The following is a 16,726-nucleotide window of genomic DNA, read 5'->3' on the forward strand; positions in this document are numbered from 1 at the left end:
GCATTGTATGAGATCAGGAGATACGTTTACAGACTATTTAGTTTCTTTATAACATTGTCATAGAAAGAAGTTTACTTTCCTTTTCTACCTTTCTTTCTATCAAGAGAACTTTAGTTTACTTTCGTGACTTTTCACTGCCGGAATATCCGTGAAAACTTGCATATTATGAAATGATGTTATATTCATAGTTCAAATAATTATTCCTATTGATGTTTTATAAAATTAAACTTACTAAACATATAAAACGTTACACAAGCGACCTCTATCGCTAAACAAAAGCAACACAATAAGCTATAACAGATGTTTTGACATCGCAAATAAATAACCTCTCTCTATTGATAACTTGTGTAAAACTAATTTTACGGATTTTATCGCGTTTCATAGAGATAATTAAAAATTCCTGATCACTTGTGTCTTTGCACCATACATATTTTAAACTTATTACGTTCAACTCACTAAGTTCGTGGTTTACTTCTTGTAAAGTTATATGATTGAAGATGGCTTTAATTGTCTATCATTATTTAATGACATTTCTCATTTTTATAGAATCACGAAATAAAAATATTTCCAAAAAATTACTGTAATTCATATCGTAGATAGTTGGTCTGTATCAACAGTTTATGGTTAGCGGAGGCCATAACAAGAGCAGATAAGTGGTGTGAAGTCAGTAGGCATTGTTTATGTTGTTAACTTCCGCATAAGTCCTGCGCTAAGTAAGCGGTCAGAGGTCGAAGTCAACTTAGGTCACTTTCACCACTCGCCCAAGTAAACTAGGGTTACCATAAATACAATTATTTCTGGCTTTACTTAATTCCCATAAAATTCCATCTTCCTGGTTTTGTTAAGTAGTAAGCTTCTGAGGTATTCTACATTTGAATTTTTAAAAATTGTTGGTCCGGGACAGATCGGGAATTTAAAAAATGCAAATTCACGAAAGAAGCACTTTTTCCTTCGTATTGTCATCGTTAATTATGTTAAAATTAGTATGAGATTTTTGTCGTAATACAAATTTAGTCGACAACGAAACAATGGCGATTGTCACAAATATTCATACTGGGGCCACTGTTCGATATGGTTGCCCTAGTTACTTGCTTTGTCTAGGACTAGGACATCCAATTCCGTAAACAATGCCTTTTGCAAGAACTCAGCTCTATATAGAGATTTGCTCGACGTTATCTCACGACCTATTCAAATGCTCACAAAACAATACGAAACACACGTAGGTATAGAAAATGTGCAGAGGAATTGAGAATCTCCTCCTTTTTAAAAACGGGTTAAAAAATATTACTTGATCTTGTTATTTATGACTTTACGGACGTTTAATTTTTAATTTAACTAGTATTATATGTGCTTTATACATTTGGATCTTTATTAAATGCCTCGACAGAATAATCTGAAAATTAGAAGGTTTTGATGGGCGCGGTCTGTTAAATTTGTTTTGCTTTATTGTGAAATTGATCTACTATACCACAGATGTTACGGTTTAATGGTTAATAACCATTTCAACTGAGGATTTAATATCACATTGGATGTCGGCACAATCAAAGCTATTTGTAGACTTTTTGCCGACACTGCGGTCATTGACCTCTGTATCATTTGTCTGTGACGTCACTTTGTTGACGTATCATGCTGTTTGACAACTATATTTTAGTGTCGCGGGAAACTACTCGTTTAGGCAGTCATTTGTTTAATTTTCAACAAACAGTTATAAATGTTAATATAACAACAATAGTGAAGTTTAACATTTGTTACAGAACGTGTTCAAAGTTATTTTGTCATTTGTTTTATAAATTTGTTGGTAGCGTTTGCGATAAGTACTCAGGGATTATCATTTTACTTTCTACAACTAAGGAATGATTATATGAGTGACTCAAGTGTGTAACCTCTTTTTCTTTGTATGTCTAACGTTATCAGGAGGTTTTACCAAGTTTACACATTACTCAAGCTTTACACGCGGTTCTAAAATAGTTTTGTTTGCTCAGGATTTTTGCTCAGCATTAAAATGTAGAAAGAATAACAAATAACACAACGTTAATTATTTCTTTAAAAAAACACCCTGTACATTCATAATGCGGCAGTGTATTGTCATAATACTAATATATTATGCTATAATTATATCTATGTAACATGAATCTCAGATTAAGTAGCCTGTAGTAAATTAGCGACATAGCTTTTTATATTGCCATTCAAACTTAATGGCTGCTAAGACACAAAGGAGTTTATTGGGTTTAAAAGGATGTGAGCCGGCGCACACCCCTGCGCGTTTCATTCACCCGAAGTGGGGCTAGCGCTGACATGCGATCGCAGCTAACCGCGCTGTAAAGTTTGAATCTTGCAATAGCGGGGGAAGGTTCGGAACTAGGCTGCGCGACATCGGCTGTTGCGTAAGCAACCGGTCGCCAAGGTCTCTGCCGCCACGCCGATGCAACACGCCGCACACATAGCGCTTGAGTGGCAGCGGGAAAACAAGCAGTGATCCGTTTATTTATTTTGCTTAGTAATCTTAATTGTCACATAGTTTTGGCTGCAATAATAGAAAAAAAAAACAATAGACATAAGAAAAATTTACAACAGTAGTTGTTTAATGTAGTTAGATTAGTTGTTCTTCTTTATTCTACTTTTGTAAGAAGCTGTTATAAGAAATTGGCTTCAGTAAATCGTATAAATCTATTACGTAAACGATGATGTTAGGTCAATAAGATTCATTGACGTAAGAAGTAAAAAATTCAAAAGGAAAAGAATTTAAAATTCGTTGAACCTTATTATCCTTGTTTGGCCGCAGACTTAATAAAGTCTTTTAAATTAATTACCATAAACGAACTAAAACGTGCGTATGATAATGAACAACTTTAATATTTTGTCTCATCGATTTTATTAGAAAGTTATTTTGAGTAGCAAATTTTGAAATTGTAAAAAAAAAATAGTATTTATCTTGTAAAGTAATTCACTAATACAAATAATTTCAGTTCAATAGTTTCATTCATTTTAAAATAAATCCGTTAATCCTATAAAATCCGACATCCGCTTCCGCGAATGCAACATAGTCGACTCCTTACGGAAGCATACGGTGCGGTGCGGTAATGAAGTTTATTTATACGGTTTATCGATTCATAAGGCCTTAACTTGTTACGCTGATTGCTCATGTGTGTATCCTAAGCGTACACACATATAAGAATAGTATGTAATATATTTAGCACCTTTACTGATGACCAAATTATTCAAAATCTAACTAAAAGTACCTTTCTAGACTTACTATAGATTAAATTTGGTCTGGTTTTTTTTGATGCATTTATTTGCAAAAGTATTGTTTGTGAATTAATTTATATTACGAATAAATTAATTAGTACATACTTCCGAAGTTAATTATGTCTTGATATTAATAGTGTAGGCAACCCTAACACTGTTTAGTATGACGCATGACGTGCCGGATTATGGCAGGTTAACGGGCACCATACATGGCCACAACGACCCATTGTCCCATGCGAATGACACATGATAGGGCTGACACAAAATAACGAGCAACTGTCCACGTAACGAATTAAAAATCAGGACTGGTCACTAACTAGCTTGGCTTCTGAGAAATCACGGAGGAGTTTCATTGGATTTAAAATATTCGTTCTATATTCTTCTTATAGTATAATAAATTTATATAAAACACGAGAAAAATCTTAGAGACTGGTTAAATGTAACGACAGTTCGATTTCATTTTTGCGAAAAAAAAATAATACTTTTAAATTTATTGCAATATTTTATCTGAACATCAAAAGATCTCTCCCAAGATTATTACTGTAAAGGGTTGTATGTAGTTGTTGTAGTCCAGGTTGAACTAAAGAAGTACATTGTCACTAAAACTCTCTCTCTAGTTTGAATATTGTTACGTTGCACCTACATTCGTACTTGTTAATACCAGCCCTTGCAATTAGATTGGTCAGAATTATTAAACACTGCGAACCCTAGTTCTGACGGATGTGGCCACTCGATCGTCCGTCGACAGCGGACGTAGCAATGACCTATAACTATAATAATAAAGTTATAACGTACAGACAGACAGGACCACTGTATGACGTCTTAGCTGACTGTGACGACAGCTGACTGATATTTAATTGAGACATTCAAGCAACGTTTAGCAAAATAAGTTTTGGAAATAGCAATGTAGACAAATATGCATAAATGTGTCGTTTGAAGTAAACTAATCCAAGTCCAATTACGTAAATAAAAGAAATTAGTAAACTATCTCAATGATTGTACTATAGGTAATTGGTATGTATTTGAGATAATACTTACGTATATCATATTAATATTATAAATGCGAATATTTAGATGTATGGATGGATGTTTGTTTGAAGGTATCTCCAGATCGGCTGAATGGAACTCGAGGACATTTGGCATAGATACAGAACATAGTCTGGAAGAACATAGGCTACTGTTTTTTTTTTAATTCCGCGTGGACGGTGTCGCGGGTGACAGCTAATATATACTATAATCGTTTACTAGGTATCTATCATTTAATGTATAAATAAACACAGATTGTAAAACGTGAGGTAATTTTCCATACAGATCACTGCAAATGATTAATAATGTAAATGATTAAAAATCAAGGAAATAAATAGACAAAGGATAACAAGGATTATTTTAACAGTACGATTATTTTAAACAACTCTTCAAAAACTTAAGAAATATAACTTTTTGGTAACATTTAAAGAAGCTTTTGACAAGACAATTTTTTTTTGCGGATTTCATCAATATCAGATTGTCATGTGAAAAATGTTATTATTAATAAAATATCTTGTAAGAAAAATAAAATTAATAAGCTTTATATAAACTGGAACTGGTAATGGTATCACAATTATCTGATAATAAGTCATACATTCCATCCACGAGTCTCGCTCGTTAGGGCATACGACATAAACATGGCCGGCATCCGACACCACATTTAAAAAAGAACTTTAATTAATTTCCGTCAGAGGGCATTCGAATAGGGCCTTTGTCTTGCAATCTAGGCGCAATAATATCTAGGAAGCAACATGGTGACCATATAGGGCCGTGGCCCATATGTGGAACACTGAACATATTTGCAGAAACCTTGCGTTCAAACGCATGGCCGCCGATTTGCCTTTTACGAGTGTTGCCGCATTAAGCGATGGATAAACGACAAATGCTTCTCATTTGTAGATGATTGTCAGCTATGACAGCAAGTATGGTATAAAAATGTCGACTTGTATTTTCTATGATGGTTCTTTTTAATTGCGAAGTTAATTATTAACTAATGCACGTTAATGGCTTTGTTTACGAGCATATTTGTATTGCTTTATCAACTCGTATGAATATATTAACAATGATTATAAATTAGTAAGACACCCTTGACGTTAAAAAAATATTTGATCCATTAGTATACACCATCATCATCATCATCATCAATCTGCCCTTATCCCTGTCGAGGGTTGGCACAGTATGTACTACTCCTCCATACATCTCTATCAGCCGTTATATCCGAATCTACATAACTAGTATGCATATATTCCATTATTATTTCTACGTTAATTTGGTACACTTGTAACTTTCTAACTTCTCGTTACAATCACGCATCAACTTAAGCTGCTTAAGTTGTAGACTTAAGAAACATTATATTAGTATACTTATCAAAGTTAAACAAGTGCAGATGTACTTACAGCTATCTACCGGCGCGTACCATCAGGACACCTGCAACCAAAACAAATCCACTCATAATTTATTCAACAAACGTATCTATTATCAAGCTTTTATCTCCGCCGATATCGCGGAGCTGCTTGTAAATCGCGTCGCGTACGACACGGCAAAACATACGCAATCAATACGTTACTGCGAATCTGCGAATACCGGAGACGTGTCGTAAGAAACCTTGGACACTATCAAATAACAATTAGATGTATGAAGGATAAAGTGAAGAAATTATGTGCGAAGATTAGTAACTGTGACACACGAATGCTGGGTGGCAGAGCAATAAACAATGCAGTACTGATATTCTTTGAACTCCCACTTACTACCAAAGTACTGTGTCGGTGTGTGTTTAAATAATAGTAATACTGCGCTATTCTCCTGTACTATGTCACTGTTCTACCCCCGTGTGAACCTAGCATAACATAGAACAAGTAATTTAAAACACTTGGCTTACAACAAAAGCGGTTGTTAGACAATTGATAAAAAAAAACAAATGTCAGAATGTTTTTTAAATTAATTTAGGTAAACATTAGTATGTGTCACCTATTGTTTGAAGTTATTCCTGACTTTATGTCGGATCTCAGTATGCTGTTTCGTGAATTATGATTGAAAGGAGATAACAAACAAAACAGGTGTAAACAGTTGAAATTCATGATTAAACCGTAAAAAACTATTATTTTTTGTAATGTAACTAACAAAAACATTTACATGTACTGTTGTTATTCCAAAATTGCGTATCTTAAATCGTTGTAATTACAACCAGGAAATGTACAAATAAGTAAATTAATTACTTTTTTAGTAGATTACAATCCACGCTTGCGTATAATTCTTCATAGGTTTTTCATACACTATGTTTTAAGGTGGTCACGTACTGAAGGCGGTTCCATAAAAGGTTGTTGTTGTCTTTGAGACGATCGCCCTGTAAACTTCGCCGCGCAATAGACGCACGCGGAAACAGGCTGCGAGGAAATGGCTCAGCTCTTCCTATATAATACAATGCTAAGGTCTCACGTGTGTTTTCTAATGATATAATACTTACGTAACTTCAATAAGTACTTGTTAATTCTTCCTCAATTATGTACTAATGATATATTTTGTTTGGAAGATTAACCGTGGGTTTCTGAGACTAAAATCCCTGTTTAAAACGTATCTATACGGTAAAGTATCACTTACAAAAAACTTGTTATAAAAGTAAAATGCGTTTACTCATACAAGACATTTTCTTGCATTCGTAGTGTTTAAATATCGTCCTAAAGTTGGCATTGTGTACACTGAAAGACGCGATATGCAAAATTATATCGACCTTCACGACACTGCGTTAGGAGGTCGGCTGAGCAAACAACATCAAGGAGACAGCGCTTCCGGCTTTATCCTAATTGCGTTTGCATGAATTTGGTCAAGTCCATATTTGAATCTAATTTGCTTGCTTTATATAGTACAAAGAACATTGACCTCAATTCAAATAAAGGGTTCGAATTCAACTGTTTTTGAGTGAGAGAGATTTTGGTTTATCGTAATTTAAATTCAATTGTTTTTGTATTTGTAATTGTGACCAAATTGAAATCAATCCTTGGGTTTTTAGTACGGAGTTGGCGATTTTTCTGACACATTTCGTTTTATTCTTGAGGTACATATTCCAGCGGAGGGCGGCAGTGAGTTCTTAAAATTTAACTCTATCTCTTGCGATGTGGAACAGTTAAAACGCCTTCGTAAGAGACGCTCTAACTTTTAAAAATAATAACTAATCTTTGCCTGTCTGATATCCGACAAATATTTATCACTTCTTCAAGTGGTTAATTCTACTTTTTAATATATGTCTAACTGTGAGATTGGAATGCTGTCATGTGGTATATTGCTGTCTCTCTTTTTTTCAAAGACAATGTAAGGGATGATTGTATATTTCAAGTGGGTCCCTTATTCTCTTCTTTACAGGAAAACTTTTGTGCTTCAATTATGTGCATAGAATATTTAAATCATGCTTTTTATTTCCTTGTACCATCTGACCGTATGAGCATGTAGGTCAGACCCGAAGTTGGCGACCTCTAGCGGCCTGTCTGCGTATTGTTGTGTTAGATAATTTATGACCCTAATGAGATGTAAACGACTTGGCGATCACAAGTTAATTGTATTGGAAATACAATTATTTAAACGTAACTAAACGAGGTTATTTAACAATGGTTTTGTTTTTAATTGCATATAAATTAAAGATTAGAGATGAATCTATAGACTAGATTTTAATTCAAGGTACATCACTAAAGATTTTGACAATAGTATTTTTTTTTTAATTAATTTTTAATTGTGTTAATTTTCTTGCCGGATATTGTTTATCGACATGTACATTTCCTCGACCTTCAAGAATTCAAACTAAACCGAAACAAAGGAAAGGTCGAATCGTCGCGATGTCTGAAGTAAAGTCACTGTTCATTGTTTCCTGATTAATTCAATTTAAGGCAGATTATTTGAAGACAAAACCAGTTTTGATATATTTAATTCCACAACTTATACTGTAAAACAGGTTTTTAATCATAACTTTTTCATTAGAAACAAACTGTAATGTCATAAACTAAATCAAGTTTTGCTTTTTTGTAATTTTGTATTTTTTGTCCTTTTTTAGACTTTGTTATATTTTTTACGTGCAAGAATATTTGTGTAAAATATGCCAGAACTTATTGGTTTTGTTTTAATTACTGTTATATCTACTTTGTGAAAATGACTATAAGTTTTTCTAGGAAGAAAAATACTCTTTTGTTCGATTCCTAGATTTTTTTTACATATGCGTTATACTGGACCTAAGGGCCGTATTCTGTGGAAAGCATTGAGAAAGGCTTACGTCAAGCTGTGGGCAAAGAATAATGATAATAGAAGATTATGTTTTATTACAAGTTTCCAGTTTTTCTTTCGTTCTCTTTGTACAAAACTAAGATATCAATATGTTTTATATAAAAGGTTTATTAATGATTAAAAAAATTCCGACATCGGTAAGTCATTAATATAATTGTGATAAACATTAGCGGATATATCTCAGCATATTTTGCCAGTCGTCTTAAAACAGTATTACAAACTCTTTGTTTGTAATAACAAGATAATATTACGTAAAATGAATGAGAAGGATTCTTATCATTTACTACACGTTATCTGGTTTGTTGATAACCAAGTGTTGTAAAACTTTGAAATGCGACCGACGACCTCTCACTTTGAACACGGAAATATTAAGCGTGAAGACGATGCAATAAGACAAGAGTTATAAATATTTTTTTTAATTTTGAACCTTTTTTTGAAAACTTGAACCGCTTAGTAGAATAGTAACTTATTTTTGATATTTTCGAAAACAATTTAAATTCTTTTTTTAATTATAGCAATTTAAAATTTCGAAAAACATTTCACTATTTAAACAGTATTTCTTGTAAGTTGCCATCATTAGCATGCCTCTTTAGTCTTCCATACATCTCTAACAGCCGACTTTTTTTTATAAATTCTGTATTTTTCTATTGAAATAAATATAATAATTTACAATGTAGAAGCATGTAATCTGATATTAGAAGCAGGTCGCAGCTGCTAGGAATAGGACATTTCCAGGAACTTTACATTGTAATGCGCACGGGGAATTTAGTTCAACATATATATTACTATAAATAATAAGATATTTTAAACAATCCATAAATCCGACTTTAGACGCTATGATATTTCAGGAAAAATTCAAATGTCACCTTTCAATTGAATAAAATCGGTTTAGACGCAACGACTATGAAATCGTCTATAGTCGTCGTCAAGTATAGCTTTTATCAGTCGGGTAAAAAACATTAGTAAGTTACTTGCTCCCAATGTTAACGTTAAATTTAGTTTATCTTACTAATATTATAAACGTAATTATGGATGGATATTTGAAAGTATCTCGCTGAAATTTGGCGTAGTTTTAGAACGTAGTCTTAAAGAACACATAGGTTACTTATTAATATTTTTTAACTTCGCCCGGAAGAAGTATGTTCTACAAGTGGTTGAGAGTCATAAAGAAAGTTTTGCCGTATTCGTCCGGGTATCCTATCCCTTGTAACGTCTAACGAGCCGCTAAGCAAACTCTGACCTATTGGAACACTAAAATATTTTACATGTTGGATGATGTTTACATGTCTCTCTGTCTGTACAGAGCAATCGCGTAATGAGCATAGACATGAGTATGCGATATTAAAGATAGATAAATTGTCATTATTATTATTATTACCTGAGGATAAAATTTAAGGAAATTGCGCAAATGGTTGAACGTGAAAGATACAGTTAAATTGAATGTAGAGAAGTGCATTAAAAATACGAAAATAATCAGTCTAGTACTGAAGTACTTCAGAGAGGTTTCAACTACATTTTGTAACAACATGAGACATTTTTAATTGCACAATATTATGTTATAATTTCTTAACAACATGTAACGTAATATTAATTAATCTAATTAATAATTCAGTGTTGAACCCACACTCATTCATTTCAACCCCATCACAAACTATTAGAATAACAAAGACAAGATGACAGAACAATCAACTTGCTCGGTATAGCAACTGTTTCCGAACCGTGCAATGGTTTTATTGTGGTAGCTTATTAACACATAATTCGATGACGGTCCGTCTGTCTTTGGGCAGCCGAGTGATTGTGTGTTAATGTCAGAGTGGGTGCCCATCTGATGACTGCACTTATAGCCAGCATTTTAAATGCATTTGTGTCAACTTTGATATCACCGATAAGTTTAAATTGTTAATTTCTCTTTCCTAATGTTTGTTACAAAATATGTAACTTAACTATTATATAAATTAAATGAATGATATACTAGAATAAATGATACAAATAAGGGCGTGACACACTATGACGGGCGTCACGCGTCATTCGTCACCAAATGCATTTAGTGCACGCTGACCCCAGTGCTTAGGGCTGCCACTGATCTATAGCCACCAGTCACCAGTGACGTAGCTTTTTCTTTCTAAAATATCAGGAAAAGTAAGATAGTAGATATATAAAAAAAATACTTGTTTTTATTTTGTATCAGATGAAAATGCCAGTATTCGGTAGTTTGTCAGTTACACAATAAATGTGAGATAGACAATGAATATTCATTAATAAGCGACACATTTGTAAAGATTTCAAAAGATCAAACAGTATTTTGTAATAATTCTTAATCTTGTAAGGATCAAAAGTTCAGGATTATGCGGTAATACTAACATAAGATTCATAATGTCTTTTGTTTTAAATTATTTATTATTTAATTATGCTCCATATGTATTTAAATATCTTTAAAAACATGAAAGGTTTTTTGTCAGCCCTGCAATAGAAGCGGCGGGCGTGACGGTCAAGTGCGCGGTTCCTGTCCACGTCACGCTCGGTACACGCCGCGCCGTCGGACCCGAAGTAAATCGGCAATGTAACTCGATATCACATATTCAATACGGTTGATGAACTTTTAATGATCCATCTCAATTGAATGAATTTCTTTGTTCCATTCAAAGTAATTCGTTGTATGAAGTTTGTATAAGATGTTTGAGAGATTGAAGATGTAAAAGTAGGAACAGTATGTTAATTAAATTCTATTAGCTTTGTCACCTCTTTAAATAATTTGAAGTCTACACTTTAACTAACCGTTGGTTTCTGAGACGAAAATCTCCGTATTAAACATATTGCTATCCCTGTTTGTAGCGGAGATTTCGGTCTCAGAAACCCACGGTAAGCAACTTTACTCTGTCTAATAAGAAAAGTATACAGTAAGTTTATACTTATTAAAACTCTTCGTATAAGAAGTCGAACTTAACCTTAGGATGGTCTGGAACTAAATTTCAAGATTTTAATCGTATGTAAACATAAGTCTATATTATTTGTGACCTTTTTAATATATACATTGCATATCCTAGTTAGATTTGACCGCGGTTTCACTTCAAGCAATATTTATAAACAATAGTCAAAGCAAAGACAAAGGTCGGCGGCGGGTCGAGTTGCGCAGACGGACATAGCTTTCACAACTATAGATACGGCTACACTGGGAGCGCTGACCTAATTGAATTATAGACATTTCTTGACATGGTCATATTTACTAGGATTTTGGGACGTCATAAAAGTGACCTGTCAAAGATAATGACAGGGATGACAATCAAGGGAAATCAAGAGTAAGACTCATAACGTGTTATTTAATCGTAGTAACCACAGTATTGATTTCCCCTACTTAATTTAAATTAAGGGAAACCTTAATAACCAATTAACAGCTCTATAATCAAGGATTCAGAGTTCGTATCTTCCCTTATTTAACTTCATATGTTCTCACGCTTTTATCTAGATATATTATAGTCAAATATAAAAGCCTTGTCCTTAGTACCCACGTAAAAGTGTGTACTCAACATACTTAGTACTGGTCGTATCTTTATCATTGACCTCTATCGATGACTTAAAAGTTCTCTATAAGCTTGTACAAACAATCAAATTAAACAAACATGTCAATTGTTTGAGAGATGTCAGACATCGAGTGGAACAACTATCATTGGACATGATTGAGACCCACTTAGGATAGCGTACTTACTTCGGTGAAGATTAGGGACAGATATTAGCTTTATATATTACTAGCAGTAGCCTGCGACTCCGTCTGCGAGGAATAAAAAATAATTTAACGAGTAGCCTATGTGTTCTTCCAGATTATTTCCTACATTTGTGTAAAATTTTAGCCGTTCCAGAGATACCTACAAATAAACAACCATCCATTCATTCATCCATCTAAACATTCGCTTTTAATTTTAGTAAGAAATAAGAAGTTGAGACAAGATTGAGGTCCTTTCAGGTTAGAGGTCGTAAAAGACACTCGATACGATATAAACTAATAGCCATAAATAACACATACAGTGTTCAAAGAATAGTCGATAAAATAGAACACTATTAGAATACAAAGCGCCTAATTATAAATTAATAGGCAATAATTGACGACAGACAGTCATATATCTTTACGGCATATCACAAGAATATTGATGACCCCTTGAAACATTCGCATAACATTCTGTGAACTATTGCCATAGTAAGAAAGGTATGACTACCGCGATACTGAGAAGAGAATCTAAAGTATACGATAGCTAGTATAGATTAACAATTACCTGAACCCGGCAAGTTTAACCAATCTAAATAACATCAAATATAATATAATGATAATGCAAGCAAAAAGCTTAAGTAGAAACAAGCCTACTCTTTCTGGCGTCTTCAGAATCTCGCGCCAAAAATTTATCACTATCTAACTAGTAGTTTGAAGTCACAGAGGGAAAGACAAAGTTTGTTTTTTATTTATTGACTGCCTGCCAGCGGTCCTTTAAGCTATGTTCTACATCTATGCCAAATTTAAGCGAGATACGGCCGTTCTGGAGAAACCTTCTAACAGACATCCTTCCATCTAACTAAACCTTTGCATTTATAATATTCATTCAATTAAGCGAATTTTAATTGTTACCCAACAACAACACGCCGGTATATATTAACGTAACAGTAACCTTGAATTTTATTAAGCCTACCGACCCCATGTGGTGCGTTGTGTAAGTAACGCACGGCAGCCGAACGGAACGGGTCGAGGTTCGAGTCCGCTGACAGTGACATGATCCCAATACAATCTCAATGCCGGAGTTACCAGTTGTTACTGTATCTCTCAAGGCTGCTGTGACTAATTGAGAATTTACTATCAAGGTCATAATTAAAGTGGTGCATGTTCACTGTTACGTAAGTTTATGAAAAGTTTAAACACAAATCAAACAACAACGTAAAAGTGTTGAAATGAAATTGAAATACCACGACCACACAGAAGACAGGCGTGAAGTGGAAGCAAATCCGCGTTTCGTCTGATGAGTGTGCTTCCCGGAGGCCTAATTTAATCCTCTTTCCCTTCCCACCCTTCTTCTTATAAGGAAAGGATGAGAAGTGGAAGTAGACTTTTCGGATGACAGGATGCATGGGAAGGGAAATATTTTTTCTGTGCATCCTCTCCTTTGTCGATTAAAGGTAGGCAACGCATATACAATTGCGTATGTCTATGGGCAACGGTCACTTCGCTATTTCGGCGCTATCAGGTGGCCGCTCGCTCGTTTGCCGCCTTATGATATAAAAAAATAAAAATGAACTGAATTTAAAAGTGTAAAAAGTTATAGAAATTAAAAATCATAGCATAAGGCCGGTAACGCATCTGCGGTTCCTCTGGCGTTGCGGATGTCCATGGGCGTCGAATCAAATAATATGAGGCGGTTCGTTGCTCGTTTGCCCCCTTCTCCTAAAAAATAAATAAATAGTCTTTGTATATTCTCTCTTTTCAATATTAGTTTTTTTTTCGAGTTTGAGTTCGAAGTCCCAATTGTAAAGTATGAATTTGTTTATTTCAGGAAATTAAGACACATCTCAGTCGCTGCTGTTTAAAATCACATTTACTAGATATATTTGGACAAAGTGTCCAAATTGAATAGACCTTTTATATTATTGTTAGCACAAATAACTCCTTGAGTAATGAAAGTTCACTTTGTATTGGTTTGTAAACCAGATTTCAAAGAGCTGTGGGGAAATTACTAACACAAATACAGGGCTTGGAAGGGAAGGTTCAAATGTAATTGACTGTGGAGTTATGCAAGTACATCTAGTTAAGGTTCGTTTCCACAGAGTGATTTTACGACGGACGCAAACAATCGACGAACCTGGACAACCAGCTACCACACACCGCGCTAATGGCTTGTTCGCATCAGGTTAGTATTTTACTCGAGTCATTAAGCAACTAAACATATTGATTGACTAAATTTTCGTTGTTCAAACACTTTTAATTACCCGCTACTGGACTAAAATACTATCCTAGTGCGAACTAGCTAACGTCTGGAAGTTAACGATTTGTTGCGGATTCGACTGTCCAATACGTGGTGAAAACGGCCCTTAATTCAAGTAAAACAGTCACGATTGCTTTAGTGACAACACTTAGGTGACATTTCCGCGGCAGTTCTCGTTTTGCATGATGTATGACAACTGCAAAACACTTTTGTTAAATATTTGCATTACCATTTGTATGCTTCGCACGATGTTTAGTTATTATTAACCGTAGATGTATCCTTGATGTTGCAAGTGACGAATCAATTTGCATTGTAACACGTTAAACAATCGTATAGATAATATAACTTACTATCCATACATTAAAATAACCAAGAGTTAATTAACCTAACGATATTACAAGTAACGCCATCTATCGTCGAAATTTTTTGAGTGGTTTCCAAAATTTTCGACCCTCTGACGTACAGAGATTTTTTTATATCATAAGGTGGCAAACGAGCGAGCGGCCACCTGAAATCGCTGATATAGCGTAGTGACCGTTGCCCATAGACATACGCAATTGCATATGCGTTGCTTACCTTTAATCGACGGAGGAGAGGATGCACATAAAATATATTCCCTTTCCATGCATCCTCTCATCCAGAAAGTCCACTTCCACTTCGCATCCTTTCCTTATAAGAAAAAAGGTGGGAAGGGAAAGAGGACTAAATTAGGCCTCCGGGACGCACACTCATCAGATGAAACGCGGAATTGCTTCCACTTGACGCCTGTCTTCTGTGTGGTCGTGGTATTTCACCGGGCGAGCCGGGCCAATTCGTGCGAAGATGTTAAAGCGGGCTCTACCACTGTTAAAAAGATGTATCACTTCTCTGTTTTACTATATTCAATAGACAGATCGTATTGTTTATACTTCTAGAAAATACACTTAATTTTTATCGTACAATAATTAGATAGCGATAAAAGTTCGATAGACTGGTTCTTTATCAAATATGTGTAAAAATTATCATCTAGTGCAATAACGATTAATTTATTTTTACTTTTTAATGTTACAGATTAGATAAAAAGGAATGTTTTGATGGCGTACGTGAGACTTTCTCTGTAGCAATAAGCTCGATTATTCATCGAGAATCGGTGACGAGGTTAATCGATATCTTTGATAACAATTGAATCGTGTTAAAACATTACTCATAGTTCACAGCAGCTGAATACTTTTGTTTTTTTATATTTGACCCAACAGTGATTTATATGGTATGTATTGCAGAGTACGCTTCATAGAAGATGTCTACATTTTTGTTATTGTTATGAAAATATCTGGGTTACCTTTTAGAATTGAAACGTGTGTGGTATTTGCAAGGTCTTCAGATGTCGAAAAAATTATAAACATATATGATATCAAAAGCTAAGTAATAATAGCAAAATTTTTAAACGATAAGAATGATAAATAGATAACAAACGACCTTCACTAATGCAAAATCCTTACGATAATTTTATTGAGCCGTCAATTTATCTCCGATTAATTAAAAAACTAATTGCATAATTAATTTCTAAGGTTACATACGTTATCATTCAAATTAAGGGATCGTTTACAAGATTTTTACAACAAATTTTATCTTTTCAAGTAATTCTAATAATTTAAGGTTTGTAAACGTATTGAGCAATAATTGAAGGCTGACTAGCTCGTCTAATCACTGAAGTAGCCACGCTGACACTAAGTAGACAGACGATATATACTGAATTAACTTATATGTTTATTTCGCAAGTTGACAAATATTACTGGAGGTCACGTAGAGACTTAGCTAGCGACCATTTTAGAATATATTTAATGTGAGTTCAATTGTTCAAAAATGGATGGCTATCTGTACTTACATTTTGTGGATAATATTTTACCATAGTTGTAATAAATCCTCCCTTTGTGTAAATTTTTGCATAATAAATGTTACAAATAGATTTTTTATCATTAAACTTAAATAAATAAAAGAACACTAAAATTCCGTTAACTGTAATCATTTACTTCAATTGTCTTATTTATTAACTTGCGAATGATAAATGTATAAGGTCCGAGTTAACTCCAGCTGAAGTCTGGAGATGACCCACTTGTATAAATAAACTGCAACGAAATCCGACGGCCGCCGGTCGGGCGCAGCGCGGGAACATTTACTCTTTGTTTCTTTTGCATTTAGTAATAATATAAATTACACTGTCTCTTGATTCATTCAATTGTTGAACTCTTTAT

The 16,726-nt window shown here is 34.1% G+C and overlaps 1 protein-coding gene across 2 annotated transcripts in view; it reads right to left on the reverse strand.

The window, feature by feature from the left end:
• Positions 1–16,726, reverse strand: part of form3 (FH2 domain-containing protein formin 3) — a 44,342-nt gene that overhangs the window by 14,059 nt on the left and 13,557 nt on the right. For both annotated transcript variants that reach the window (XM_013318046.1, XM_013318045.1), the window contains exon 2: positions 5,670–5,700. The gene's annotated coding sequence lies outside the window, so the exon portion shown is untranslated. The remainder of the gene's footprint in view (positions 1–5,669; positions 5,701–16,726) is intronic.

Source organism: Papilio xuthus, unplaced genomic scaffold, assembly GCF_000836235.2.
Source record: "Papilio xuthus unplaced genomic scaffold, Pxut_1.1 DF826933.1, whole genome shotgun sequence".
Taxonomy (NCBI): Eukaryota; Metazoa; Arthropoda; class Insecta; order Lepidoptera; family Papilionidae; genus Papilio; species Papilio xuthus.